Genomic DNA, 13,561 nt, shown 5'->3' on the forward strand with positions numbered 1-13,561 from the left:
TTCACTTCCACAACTGTGTGTTTGCCAGTGTTTGGACGGGTCCATGCATGCTCACTTTCTCTGCCTCATACTTCTGTCCATATGTAAGCCAAAACAATGTGCCACTATATTTTATGCCTTGTGAACAGTGTGTTTGTGTTTGTGTGTGCTTCATTTCTGAAATGGGGCATGCTTTGGTAGCAGGAGTATCTATTACGAAATCATTTTGTGATTGTAAAGGTACAAAGTCAAGATTACATTTGTAAAAAACAGTCATTCAAAACTTCACGAACACTGAGGCTTTCTCTCATTTAGATTTTCACATTAGTTTATTATCACGAGCGTAACAAAGGGCACTACTGCCAGACACTTTTCTCACAATATTCATTCTCTCATCATCACTGCTGTGCTTGCTGTCTGCCGTCTTGGGTTTTGTGGTTTTTGTCATCTTTTTTTCCACCCAGACATGTAGCGCTCATACAGGGAGTGCAGAATTATTAGGCAAGTTGTATTTTTGAGGAATAATTTTATTATTGAACAACAACCATGTTCCCAATGAACCCAAAAAACTCATTAATATCAAAGCTGAATGTTTTTGGAAGTAGTTTTTAGTTTGTTTTTAGTTTTAGCTATTTTAGGGGGATATCTGTGTGTGCAGGTGACTATTACTGTGCATAATTATTAGGCAACTTAACAAAAAACAAATATATACCCATTTCAATGATTTATTTTTACCAGTGAAACCAATATAACATCTCCACATTCACAAATATACATTTCTGACATTCAAAAACAAAACAAAAACAAATCAGCGACCAATATAGCCACCTTTCTTTGCAAGGACACTCAAAAGCCTGCCATCCATGGATTCTGTCAGTGTTTTGATCTGTTCACCATCAACATTGCGTGCAGCAGCAACCACAGCCTCCCAGACACTGTTCAGAGAGGTGTACTGTTTTCCCTCCTTGTAAATCTCACATTTGATGATGAACCACAGGTTCTCAATGGGGTTCAGATCAGGTGAACAAGGAGGCCATGTCATTAGTTTTTCTTCTTTTATACCCTTTCTTGCCAGCCACGCTGTGGAGTACTTGGACGCGTGTGATGGAGCATTGTCCTGCATGAAAATCATGTTTTTCTTGAAGGATGCAGACTTCTTCCTGTACCACTGCTTGAAGAAGGTGTCTTCCAGAAACTGGCAGTAGGACTGGGAGTTGAGCTTGACTCCATCCTCAACCCGAAAAGGCCCCACAAGCTCATCTTTGATGATACCAGCCCAAACCAGTACTCCACCTCCACCTTGCTGGCGTCTGAGTCGGACTGGAGCTCTCTGCCCTTTACCAATCCAGCCACGGGCCCATCCATCTGGCCCATCAAGACACACTCTCATTTCATCAGTCCATAAAACCTTAGAAAAACCAGTCTTGAGATATTTCTTGGCCCAGTCTTGACGTTTCAGCTTGTGTGTCTTGTTCAGTGGTGGTCGTCTTTCAGCCTTTCTTACCTTGGCCATGTCTCTGAGTATTGCACACCTTGTGCTTTTGGGCACTCCAGTGATGTTGCAGCTCTGAAATATGGCCAAACTGGTGGCAAGTGGCATCTTGGCTGCTGCACGCTTGACTTTTGTCAGTTCATGGGCAGTTATTTTGCGCCTTGGTTTTTCCACACGCTTCTTGCGACCCTGTTGACTATTTTGAATGAAACGCTTGGTTGTTCGATGATCACGCTTCAGAAGCTTTGCAATTTTGAGACTGCTGCATCCCTCTGCAAGATATTTCACTATTTTTGACTTTTCTGAGCCCGTCAAGTCCTTCTTTTGACCCATTTTGCCAAAGGAAAGGACGTTGCCTAATAATTATGCACACCTGATATAGGGTGTTGATGTCATTAGACCACACCCCTTCTCGTTACAGCGATGCACATCACCTAATATGCTTAATTGGTAGTAGGCTTTCGAGCCTATACAGCTTGGAGTAAGACAACATGCATGAAGAGGATGAAGTGGACAAAATACTCATTTGCCTAATAATTCTGCACTCCCTGTAAACTCGCAGAGAATGAGACAGGTAGAAAGCATTCTGACTTTAAAAAGAGCAAGAGGTTTGCACAGACAAAGACAGAGCATTGCTATTTGCACTGCAGTGTTGTGTGGTCATGTGTGAGTGTGTGGTGGGTGTTCTGTAGTTTTATTTTGTCATTGTCAGGGGAATCTGATGAGTATTTTTAGAAGCTCTTGCTTGTCCTGCTTCCAATTTGCAGATGAATTACATTCCACTCAAACTTCGTGGAGGTTCATTTAAATCATGTAAAGAGTGAGAAAAGAAGGGCAGACAGAGAGACGGCTTACGACGTATATGAGAGATAAAGTAAGAGAGAGATGAGGATTGATGACTCACCCAGAAGGAGACAGGCAGACACCTTTGGTGGCCACGACTCTTCTCATACTGAGGCATACCTGCACTGCAGCACAGCCTCCTCACACTCACTAATGCAGAAGTGTGTGGGCTGGCAGGAAGAGATTTATGGTATGGCTGCTTTTGTAATACAATTCCTCAATATACGCATATATACACTGGCTGGCAATATGAGGCCCCAGTGGACCAGAATGATGACTTGGCTTTAAAGTAGGCCAAGGGCCGGATTGAAGGACACGCAGACCCGCATACACACAGGCCCACTCTGAGTCATATTCGCTCTCATCTCTGCTCTCTGTGGACTTTTCAAAAATAGCAGATTAATCCAGTGAAATGAGCAGTTCTGAGAATTCGTCAGTTGTCTATCCCTGCTTCCCTCCACCCCATCATCCCCATCATCCCTCTGTTTCCCTGCTTGCTTTTTTTATCCTGCTGCGAAGCTGGCGGCGTCTTTGGTCATGTTTGACCTTTAGATTTCTGCTGGAAAGAGGAACGATGATTGGTTTATGACATAATAAAAAGAGATGCGGACCTTGGATGCCAATTTTTAATTGACTGAGAACTTTCCAAAGTCCACTACACTGGCACGTTTGACTGAATCTTGGCTCATTTGCATAATTTGCTGAGTGGGAGCTTGCCTTGTGAGATTGTGTCGCTAACTTTGTAATCTTGCAGGAAAGAATAGCACCGTTATTGTACATGCAAAGCAAAGAAGTGTGTTTTTGGCTTCCTGTGGTTTTTTCATAGATCAGAAAATGTCTCCTTTCCCAGGCATTTGAAAAAATACTCTCCCTATGTACGATGCATGAATTTTGAAAACAATAAATAAATGAAGAGCTGTTTTAAAGCATTTCCTTATTCTAGTTTCAAGATTGCATAAGAGTTTCCTCTAGCCAGCATGTTTGGTGTCTTTTAACATCCTTAGCACAATAAATATTTATTCTAAATTTATTTCTCTTTTCTCTTCAAGGAGCATGTATGAGTGACGAGCAAAAGAGGAAGTGGGATCTCTGAAGCTCCGCCCCCTCTACTGGTGGAGCACCCTGCACATCTGACCAGAGACCCCTTAACTCACTTTGAAAGGTACGAATTAAGGAATGGCTACACAAAGTGATGCAACAAAGAACAGTTAACACAACCGTTTTTGTAGATAGGGTTGTTCATATTGAAACCTAAAGGGCTGAGATTTTTTTTTATTGTACTGTGTATTGAACTGGATATATTAAACATATTTACCGGTTCATGCATATGCAACTTTTTCTTTTTTTTTCTTTTACTGACCTCAGCTCCTCTATGGTGACCCTTTCTTTGTTTTAATAAGCCAGTCTATCTTCTGGTTGAAAAATCCAATTTCTTTAACAAGAGAAGTTCAGTGGATAAAATTCAGTCTAAATATAACCTCCTTTTAACATTGCACCCCATATGATTCTGATGTATACTACAAACTAAATTTATTCACCTACGGGCAAAATCAAAATGTGTGCTTAAACTATTTTTGAGAAATTACATGTTACATTGTCAAACATAAACCTTAGCACCCCATTAACAGCAAAGTGCCTCTTTTGATTTTGAGTGCTGACCCTTTTGATTGCAAATTAGGCACATTTGCATTCACTTTGACTCAATTCTGGTGCTCATGTTGCATTTCTGCTGCCTTTGTCAAAGAGGTTAGCTAAGTGAAAGGCTTTCCATTGGAGAGGTGGGTCTGCCTTGTTGTTGCCTGAGTGAAGCGGGCAGCGGGAGCAGTGCATGCAATTCTTTGTAAGCTGCATGGTGGGGTCCCCATTTATTAGCCTCATTCAGCTGTGCAATCATGTAGAAAGCCCAAGTTACAGCAGCTATATTTAATGAAGAATATACATATCTACACAGATAGATACTTTATTGATCCCACAAGGGAAGCTACATTGTTACCATAGCAGGATAAAAAAAAAGTATAGTTTGAAATAAATAAACAAAATAGTTAAAGTGCCACAGGCTTATTGTGAGGGCAAAGTCTTTATATATACAACAGTGATTAAAAAAACCAAGAAAATAAAAATGAGGTCAAGTTAAAGAAGAGTAAAAAGAAAGAACGAGAAATGAAGACATAACAAGAATAATAGCTAGAGTATTATTACAACTGTAAAATGCATGTAGGAGAGCACTGCTTCATCCGATCTCATATCACTTATTTCTCTCATTTTTTACTATCAGTAACTCATTAATGCGTCATAGAAACAGCTTGTAACAGTTATGTAACTGTCTCGTATTGTCTTCATATTTCAGACTTTGCTATGATCTATTGTTTATGCTCTGTGTGTTGAACCCTTGAACAAATTTATGCCATTGTCACACATTATTATACTAGCACACTATTTGTATACACAAGTTTAAGTATTCTAATTAAAGTGTTGTTAAACAATTGTTGAAAAACAAAAATTAAGGGTCATAGGTACATAAGTAAGGATTGAAATCACTAATTAGTTTGTAAATTGCTCCTGTTATCAATTTTGTGCATATAAATGTGTCAAAACTAAAAGAAAGTCCCCAAAATAGTGATGCGTGTCTTTGCAGCACGTTGCTCTCTTTATGACTATTTACTGTCTGGTGGCTATGTGTGAAAAAGGGTAACGTGCTAAATACAGAGATGAGTAAAATCTGAAAATCCAAAGGCAAAATGTGTCATATTGTGTCAGTGTGGGAAGTTAATGTTAGCAGAAGATTCATTTGCAACACTACATTAGTGTTATTGGCTTCTGTGGTTCCCCTTTCCCCCCTGTTGCTGACATCCAGCAATGCCCTTCTCTAAAAGCTTTATTATATCTGATTTGTTACCGTATTTGAAAAATCCAAACTACCTTTGGCACATAACTCTGTTAGGATGTTTCTTTGATCTTATCAGCTGCTGTAACAGCAACTATAAATCAACTTTTATCAAGCTTTTTCTGTTCCAGGAAATTCAGTTAATGTGAAGATTGCATTAGAGTTTTCTTAAGGAATTTTAAACGACACTTAAAGTGCTGCTGTGTTTGGTTCTAAAATGAGAGTGAGAAAGTCAGAACACTGATTATCAATAATGCTAAAAATCGTAACAATGGCATAACGATGAAAAGAGGGTTGCAAAACAACCATCAATGCAACATAATGCAAACAATGCAATGCAATAATACAAAGTATTTTTCCTGATTCCTTGTTGTTGTTGTTTACTCTTGTATGTCTGTGTGCTGTATAATACAGATTAGAAATGGTGTAACACAACAGATACTTTAATGCAGTGAGGAATCAGAGCCTAGTTAACCTTTGATTTTTTGTTATTGTGTGTTACCTGGGGGGCAGCTAAACATATGTCTGCACATTGGTTTTTACACTGTGTATGTATGAAAATTGACCAGTAGCTCCACAAAAGTCCAAATAATATGACAAATATATCACATATTATGTGCTGGGGAAATAGACATGCTGACATGGTATAGTCTATTAAGAAGTCATGCTTAATAGACAGCAATGCAGTTCTCTTCCAAGTAGCTTCAGATATAAACTTTAAAGACATTTTCTTTCTTTTTTTTTTTTTTTTGCCTAAGGTACTGTAAGACGTTTTACAGATGAAAGCAGCCACAAAATTGCAAGGTTGCACTGTAACATAGTCTTAGAAATATTAAAATTTTTCATATTTTTAGATAAAAAAAAAAAAAAATCAAAACATATTGTTAAAATGGTTAGTAGGCAGAGAAATCCAGCTGTGCTGTCAGAGACTCGTTAATCCCTCCTGCTTGGCATGAGTTATAGTAGGAATAGCAGCAGCTGTAATAGTAGAAAAGAGCCGCAAACATACAGGGGAGACCAGACACACAAACCCACTGGGCCTAATGGTTCAGACTTTAAGTATTACAGGGTGATTAGGGAGTTTCTGTGTGAGTACGTGTTAACACCAATTAACACACAGCCTGTGATGGTGTTTTAATTGTGTAAACTGTTGTATTATTTGTGCCAGTCAGTGTGATCAAAGCCTCCACTGTGTGTACCTTTGCATTTTTGCGAGGCAAGTGCAAAAAAGTTAATAGTTGTTAAAAGATCATTTACAGCATACTAACATCAAACGGACCACCAGGATGATGCAGTCATTTATGTGTTCTTAGGTGTGTTGTGATCAATTTATTTTAATACATGTACAAAAAAAGCTCCACTCTCTTTCCAACCATCAGGGGAACACCCCTCGTGACAGTAATGCATATTGATTTTGGCCAAAAAGGCCCCAGTGATTGGAGATTGAAGTATTTAATTCCACTTTGCTTGTGAGCCAAGTTTTGCATTGGTAATCAATTTTAGCTGGGACTTTTACGCTGCCATGGGCAGTTCTCTCTGTACTCGTCTTTGTATTTTAAACTGATTTTTAGAACTTTTAACAATGTTTTATGTAAGTAGTAGGGATAAATCCTCTGCGATAATATGGGGAATACATTTTTATGGGATATAAAAAGCATCTATGTTCCTTAGTGAGCACAACAACTTGACAAGAACAGGCATGTCTGACATAGAGAGCTGGATGTCAACCTCTGATTTTGTAAAAAGGAAGCTATTTCAACAAACTCCAGCAAAAAAATTCTTTGCAAAATATACGAGAAAACTGTTCCTGATAAACGTGGAAACTAACTTGTTATATCACTTGGGGCAAAAAGACACCACCATGTAAAACCAGGGTATGAACGTACAGGAGGAGGAGATACTATCAGGTGGTGATGTGCAGGTTGTGTTATACTTTCACTTAGAATTACAGGGAAAACTCCACCACCAGTATTTGACTTATGCTGTGTCACTATGTATAATGCTGTGTCACTACTATTACGCTCTAATGCTGCTTCTGCTTTCACCTTGTGGCGAAAGATTCACACTTTGAATAAGGTAGTTTGTCTTCAATGACAGTAGCTCATTGGAAAAGAAGGATGGAAAACGTTTTATCAGCATTTTATTTGTCCTATATTGTCAGAATGATCATTATTGTAAAATTTCTTTAAATATTGTAATATGATTTTTGAGGCTGTATCACAAACCCCAATAGATAGTTTAGATAGATGCTGCAGGTCCCTCAACTAACAGAATCAGCTGTTTTTCACTGTCATCCGCCTATGTGAAGATTCACAAACCAAATTTGGCTCTGATATTATTTGTTATATTTTAAGAAGAACTGTTCTGCGGTGCCTCTTCCTCGGTTCATAGGCCAGCTTTCTTGTGTCACTGGTTCTCTGTGGCTAGACTGTGTCCGCTTAGTCTGTATTTCATCAGGAACTGTTTATGTTTTGCATTTCAGACAGTTTATGTTACTCTACCAATTTATATTCATGCTTTAGGGACAATTACCAATTGCATTTGATTTACCTATTGTTCTAGATACACATTTTTTTTTTATCACTTTAATAATTTAGTTTACTTTGATTTGTTTTTGGAGGAGATACAAACCCAGCTTCAGGGGGTCACAAGCTAATGCACTCCTAGTGCTGGTCCCAAGCCCAGATAAATGGGAGGGTTGCTCCAGGAAATCTTTGCCAAGTCAAACATGCAGATCCATCCACTGTGACAAACCCATGGGAAATAAGGGAGCATCCAAAAATACTTTCTTTGGTTATTGGAAGGCCATGTTGGTCTGAGGTTGAACAGTGTTGAGGTTTATTTCAGTAATGGTACGTTCTGACTAATACACTTCTGGGGGCTCCCCAAGGTTTAACGACTCACAGGTGTGGTCCCCTGAGAACTACATTTCTTTAGAGTGTTTTCTGCTTGCATTCCCAATGCCAGTAGGAACCCCAACATGATTAAATAGCCAGTTGGGAGTTGGCATTTGGCATGGCTACAGCTAGGCTACAACCACAATAACAAGCCGGGGAGTACCATGATTGGAGGTGTGTCTTTGTTGTGTTTCATGGTTTAAAGTTAACAGTTGAGTTGGAAATGAGACATGCAACCGAAACCAATATAACTCAGCATTAAAAATGACTTCTTTCTTTGTGTGTTAAGTTTACAAGTAGCTGTTAACTGTAGACAGAGGCTTCCTCCCTGTACTACTTACAAAACCCAGTTAATAGATCATTTGTGCCTGCAGCTTATGTCGATCCGTGACCAAGGATTGTGTCCAAAAAATTATGCCAGATTTAATTTGCTTTGATTTTCATGTTGATGCCCCATGTAGTTTGGAGGAAGTGCTAAAGGTTTTTATGTCTTTAGAATTGTAAAAAAGGCTCCTTTGGTCCTTGTGCATTGTGACTTCAGGTGTTCTTTTTTCAGTGTTGCTAATCAGTGGGTATTACCTGGGATGTTTATTATGGACCTGCAGATTTTTGCATGCAGGACTCTGATGGGTAGCTGACATCTAGTGATCTCTTAACAGCTGATGGTCCATCCAAGACAGGTTTGACTTAACTTTGGAGATAGCTGAAGTTTCTGATTTTCTCCTAAATGCCAAAAATGCTTTTTGTTTCAGTGCATTCACTGCCAGATGATAGTTTACCAAAGCAGTGTTTTTTAACGCCAGGTACTGACTGCATTGGGTATTTCCTAATTTGAATTTCTATTTGTTTTCCTGAGATTTGGGCTTTTTTTCTAAGCTCATGATTTTAAATTCATTGTAGTTGACTGTCAATACTGCTGCCGGAGGCTGAAGTGCTGTTTTTGTCCCTGCTTTTTTTTTTCTTCTTTCATTTTTTCCCCTTCATTAGCCTCTTCCAATTTTTATTCTGCTTTTATTACTGATATGAGCCCTGTTTGCTCAGGATCGGTATTACCAGCATAACTTAACATAACAAATTACCCTCGCACATCTGTGTGGGAGGGACACCTCGCACAGGAAAAGCAAGGTCTGTGTTTAGCTTGAAATAACTAACATTATGATGCCCAAAGGGGAATTCACACGCTACCCAGCAGTATGTGAAATGGTTCAAGTCAGCCCCACTTTACCTGCAGGAACATTAACATGAACCTGTTCATGCATCAATAACTAAAATCTAGTTGTCATCCAAAAACAAAGTAAACATTAGAGTGAAATGGGTTATTCTTCACAGCAATTGCTTTTATTTCTGGTGCTTTAAAACATTAATAATACTTAAACTTGTGAACCTAATTTTATATTTTGAATGCAGGCCTTTGACATTAAGCTTGAATAATGATATGAGTCCTCAGGCTTATATGTGGGCTATTTTTTGACAAATATTGATTGAAATCTGTCTGGCCCCTCGGTGAAGACTGAACTATTTATAGGTTGCCACATAAAACTGTTGAAACTGTTGAAAGATACTATCATATATATCAGCCATTCCATCCTACTTGAGAGGTTTCATCTTGACCTTTATGTGAATGACTTTCCATGCTGTGTTTAAAGAAGCAGAAAAGAAGTCTTGATAAAATACCAAACACACACAAAAAAGATTTTCATTAGAAATTATGGATTAGGATTATTGACAACCTCTGCATTCCTCATGTACTGATGGTGCAGCGGGGCTGGAGGATGGTCTGTACTGGTGGACGTAGGTTACTGGCCTGGTGACCTGGCTGCCCCTGAGTGGATCCGGGGCAGGCGTGGGGGTTTGGGGTTCGGGGGTGCTTCGCCTCCGTGCTGGGGCTCTGGCTGGGCCTTCGGGGCTTCGGTCCTCGTCGGTGTGTCACCGAGGTTGTGGGTGGGTGGGTGCACGGGGGCTCAGCCCTGGCGCAGGGGGCCTCTTGTGCATCGGCCTAACTGGGGGGCTCTTCAACTGGCGGGGAGGTTGTTCCATCCTTGCAGGAGTCCACTCTGCAGGTGGGGGAGAGACATAGGAGAGGTGGAGAATAAACTTAACCTGGGTGTCTGTTGTCTTGTGTAGTCTGGGAGATGATTGAATGTTGGGGTGGGTACAGTTTCCTCTGCGGTGGGGTAGGGTGGGCTGCCTCAGGTCCTGTGGGGCTTGGCAGTGCTACCGTAGGCCCCGGTCTGGATGGACCTGGGCTCCCTTGCCTTGGTGGGTACCAGAGGACGGGGGTGCCTACTGGGGTCAGCGGGGGAGCTGGCCCTAGGGAGGGGCATCCTCCCCTCCCTCCTTTTCCTCCCCATCCCCGGCTACCTCCCTCTTCCCGCTCCGCCACACTCACCCACACAGGTAGGGCCTTGGGGTGCGGGTGTGTCACCAGGGTGCAGGGGAGACATCCCCCCCCCTCTGTCCCCTTCTGGCCACCTGTGCCTCAATTTTATCTCACAACTTAGACATCCACATTACTCACACTCTCATAACACACACATATATATAGGGCCTTGAGGGTGGGCACGTTAACGGCGTCCAGTGGACGGTCTGTGTACTCAAACCTACCTCTGGCGCTGGTGCCCACCTCTCAATTTTAAATCCATGTAGACATTGAGGGTTCTCGGGAGGGGCCGTGCTAACACCTGCTGCTCTCTGGCAGCAGCACCATGCTCTCCCTTGTTTTAAATGCACTTTAGAACAACACGCAGCAACACTACACATGAGCGGGAGGAGGGAGGGAGGTATGGGGTCTTCACACACCCCCGTTCTCTGCTAGCCATCGGGGCGGGGGGGGCTGGGAGGAGATGTTGGCTGTCCGATTGGCCTCCCTGCTGCTGCGGAGCCTGGGACGGTCTGCTTGCCTCCACCCCGGGGGGAAGGGTAACATCTCTTGGGTCTGGGTTCTGTTTCCCCCTCTGGGGGCGAGGGTACCTGGACCCGGGGTATAGAGTATGTTTGGGGAGTGTGATTGTGTGTACATGTCTATTTATGTCAATCCTTACGTTGGGTGAGTGCTGAGTGTTTGTATATGTGTGCATGAGGGTGGGAATGCATGTTTGTGTCTGTGTGTGCCTGTTTGTCTGTGTCTATATGTCAGGTCGGGTCTTAGACTCCACCTCTCTGGGAACTCCCAGGCCCTCCGAGGCCTATCTCCCCTCACCACACTCCCTGCCGGTGACTGATGCCCTCAGGGGCCGGTGCATTGGTGGTTCTTGGTGTCCGGGGCTGGGCGCTCAGGTATGTACCAGCTTACTCCCGGTGGCTACTTGGCGGGGCCTGGCGCCTGTTGCTCGGTCAGGCCTCCTCCGGGGTGCGGGGGGCCCTCGGGCCTCCGGCCTCTGGGCCTGTGGCTCGGTTCACTCTGGCACAGCTGGCTGCCGGCAGAGCCGGCGGGCACGCCGGTGCAGCCCCCTCTAGCTTCTGCTCGGTGGCTACTGGGTGACCCCTCGTCTGGGGATCCTCAGCCCTTCCCATGAGGGTAGCACGGATGCCCCTCCGGTGGTCCTCCTTGGGCTCTCGCACTCTGGGGCCTCTGGATGTCTGGGGCCTGGATCTCCTCCATGCCTGCTTCATGCCCTGGGGGACGGGGCTATGGCTCTCTACATCCTCTTGCAGACCATTACATGTGGAAACCATTTGAATACAAGCGCGCTGATCCACACAGGTGTGCACACGGGTGTTCACTGTTCGTAGACTTAAATTACACCTTTCTTGGCTGCTACTTCAAAGCACATTGTGCGCTGTCTGTCCTGCATGCTGCACAACAACATTGAATATTTAGTATTTACTGCTGTTTACACTTAGCTAGATTAATGCGATGGTGTTGTGTTTAGTATGTTGCTTTGGTTTTTTTTGCTTGTTTTCTATTCTTTTTCTCTCAACAGGTGATCCAGGAGATTTTTTTTTTCTCTTTCTCTTTTTAAGTGCCCTTTCTCACTGTCCCTCTCCCCTTCTGTTTTTCTTTTCCTTCCTCTTTCTTTCTCCCTTTCCTATCCCTCACTCATGTCTGTCCCGTCTGTAACAACTGAAAATAAAATTAAATAAATAATAAAAACAAAGGTCGATCAAATGGACCAATACGGCAATGCCACGATGATCCATTTGGCAAAATAAATCCATTGGGTATCCTTGTTGGTCTTCAGACAACAATTCTGATGGCTAAAGAACCAAATGGGACAAAAAAAAAAAAACATTGGAAATTATGGATTAGGATTATTGACAACCTCTGCATTCCTCATGTACTGATGGTCATTCGAATAAGACTTTACGTCGACTTAATTGTTTTCAAACGTCTACCTGCTGTGCTTATTTAGAGAATGTTTTAATTTAAACCTTCTAGCAAAATGGAATCGAAAGCCTTTCTAAAAATCAATAAAGCATGCGAAGATTTTACCATTGTTTTGTGGTGCATGTGCTGATTAATTAGAGTGTGTAGAGTGTAAATGTGGCCAGTAATACCGTGATTTGGTAAAAAGCCAATTTGGGTTTGCTCAGGGGAATGTTTTCAATAAATAAGGCCAGGAACCAGGCATTGATAATACTGGGGGGTTGACTCTGCTTACACAAGTGGCTTAGTAGTACGTGCGGTCTGATATTTCTCAGCTCTGTAGTGGGGATAAAAAAAGCCCCAGGCTCCACATCTCAGGAAAACAACCAGACTATAAAACTGACGGGAGAATGAAACTAAACAACTGAAGCAGGGCCTGTTTCAGCTGAGCGCTGCTGTGTTTAAGCACGTCTGTTGGCTTGATTTAGTTGTTGTTGTTGTGAGTGTTGTGAAATTGGAAATGTTGTGTCTGAGATGACATCAGCTGATGTTGGGCACTCCTTTTCTGTGCTCAGGTTAATCTTAATTATTAGATGGTCTGTGGAAATCATGAAATGTTCTCTAAGTGGCACCTTTTTCTTTTAGTGAGGTGACTTTCATGCTGAAATGCCGCGACGCTCACAACCATCACTGCAAAGAGAATAGCACCATTTTGATTTTGGTGTATTGATTTCTTTTAGATCGTTACTAATATCAGTATTTAGGCCAAAGCAAGGCCATTATCAATATTGCTGTTCAACCATACGTTATTTATCATCTGTGACATCAACAAGGCATTTTCACCCAGAGAACTGCTGCTCACTCAATCTTTTCTCTTTTTCAGACCATTCTTTGTAAACCCCACATGGTTTAGTGGGAAAATCCCAATAGATTACTGTTAAAGCAGGTATACCTAATGAAATGGCCGGTGAGTGTATATAAATAATAATAATTATTATTATTTTAAGCCCCTTTCAAAACAAAGATCACACACGAGTAAAAAAAATAAAATAAAAAAATAACAAAACAATGGACAATAATGTCCACCAAGTTAAAATCATTAAGGATTCATGTGACATGTGGAAGACAATCAGAGTAAGTGAGCCAGTTTGTGGAGGTGC

General features: G+C 41.8%; 1 protein-coding gene across 1 annotated transcript in view; it reads left to right on the forward strand.

The window, feature by feature from the left end:
- galnt1 (UDP-N-acetyl-alpha-D-galactosamine:polypeptide N-acetylgalactosaminyltransferase 1) overlaps positions 1 to 13,561 on the forward strand; it is a 56,323-nt gene that overhangs the window by 14,390 nt on the left and 28,372 nt on the right. Inside the window, exon 2 of the mRNA XM_084943046.1 lies at positions 3,364 to 3,476. The gene's annotated coding sequence lies outside the window, so the exon portion shown is untranslated. The remainder of the gene's footprint in view (positions 1 to 3,363; positions 3,477 to 13,561) is intronic.

Source organism: Perissodus microlepis, chromosome 11 (genome assembly GCF_051167445.1).
Source record: "Perissodus microlepis isolate ML-2025 ecotype Zambia chromosome 11, ASM5116744v1, whole genome shotgun sequence".
Classification (NCBI taxonomy): domain Eukaryota; kingdom Metazoa; phylum Chordata; class Actinopteri; order Cichliformes; family Cichlidae; genus Perissodus; species Perissodus microlepis.